This window comes from Portunus trituberculatus, chromosome 41, assembly GCF_017591435.1.
Source record: "Portunus trituberculatus isolate SZX2019 chromosome 41, ASM1759143v1, whole genome shotgun sequence".
In the NCBI taxonomy this organism is placed as follows: domain Eukaryota; kingdom Metazoa; phylum Arthropoda; class Malacostraca; order Decapoda; family Portunidae; genus Portunus; species Portunus trituberculatus.
In genome coordinates, this window is record NC_059295.1 from 8542057 (window position 1) to 8543487 (window position 1431).

At 37.8% G+C, this 1431-nt stretch overlaps 1 protein-coding gene across 1 annotated transcript in view; it reads left to right on the top strand.

The window, feature by feature from the left end:
- Positions 1 to 928: 928 nt before the first annotated feature.
- Positions 929 to 1431, top strand: part of LOC123517194 (transcriptional regulator ATRX-like) — a 166385-nt gene continuing 165882 nt past the window's right edge. The window contains 1 exon segment of the mRNA XM_045277199.1: positions 929 to 1023. The gene's annotated coding sequence lies outside the window, so the exon portion shown is untranslated.

Consider the following 1431-nt stretch of genomic DNA (forward strand, 5'->3'; position numbering starts at 1 on the left):
TATTCTTGAAAAAGGTATGCAAACAATTACCATGAGTATAATGCAATCATTATACAGATGCCCAGACCTGTAAGCCTGTGCTTATAGCTATGAAGTTATACCAGTCTAGTAGCAAGGAATATCATTGCAAATGATTTTAATAGGTAGCATGAAGTACTAGCTACGTTAGAGTGTGGAAGAGAGGGAGAAACAAGCTTTGAATCATCCGAGGTAAAGTTTTTAGGAAAGGTTAGAGCAATGAGCATAGTTCAGCTTTAGAAATAGATAAGATGGCAGTGGTACGACTGATCCCATCAGGATGAAATAAGAGAGAAAGATGTAGTTAAGTTATTGGTGATGTATCTAAGTAGGTACCAGAAGTCTCGAAGGAAGTTGTATCTCGCAAGATTTTGACAATTTCTAATTTCTTATTAGTATATATTTTACAAGACCCGCCGACCGCCGTATGAGGCTCACCAAGCGATTATATAAATCACAACCCGGTAAATATTCAACTTTTTAAAGTCATTTGTGGTCTGTGTGAATTTTCGTGTCAGTGTGTACTCAGTATATTGACGTTATATAATAATAAATGTTAAAGATAGATTCAACAATCTTTCTTCTTGAAAGATGCGCAGAATGGAATTTGTCTTTGTATCGGCTCTCACTTTCTTTTGTTTCGATCTGCACTATATACATTTCTTGCAGTGCATATGCATTGCTATTGATATTCTTAATTTTATCATGTTTTTTTACACTCCTAGCTTTGTTTCAATCTACCTCTTTTTTTTTTTTAAATATGAATTAACTGAGATCCTTACGAAGAATGATGCTATTAGTGCATGTTATTGACACTATTTCCAGCTTTTTTTTATTTAATTTCCTGTGCTAGATTTCCATTTTCTTCCCTTCCCTACCACATTTGACAAAGATGTTTGAATGGAGTGGGTGAATGGGGGAGTAAGGGAGTGCGCGCCTTTACTGCAGTTTACCGCCCTTCGCCATGTTGCCCGGGGAGGAGTAAACAAAGCTTGTAGGGTTTGGGTGAGTTACGGCCACTGTCCACCCTTGTCACCTTTGCCACTCCGCCAGCACTACACCTGTGTCTTATTATAAGCCACGTGAAACAGGCGGTTAAGTGATTAACTCCGATTGTCACGTAGTGTCGTAATGAATGGTACTGGCGGCAGATCGATCGTCTTCCAATGATGAACGGGCAACGAATTGTCATCACCTCTTCTCCAGCTAAGAGGCTCCCTGAAGTGCATCATAGGTGTTTGTTATTACCTCTACATTAACAGGCTGCTTACTTTATCCAGTAGTGTTATCTGGGCCAATTCCCGCCTGTTCTATTGATTTGCTTGTTTTGCAATGTTTTGCCTTATTTCGCAAGTTTTTTTTTTTATTATTAATATAATGGATTTGTTTATGCATTTATTTACTTTTTTTTGT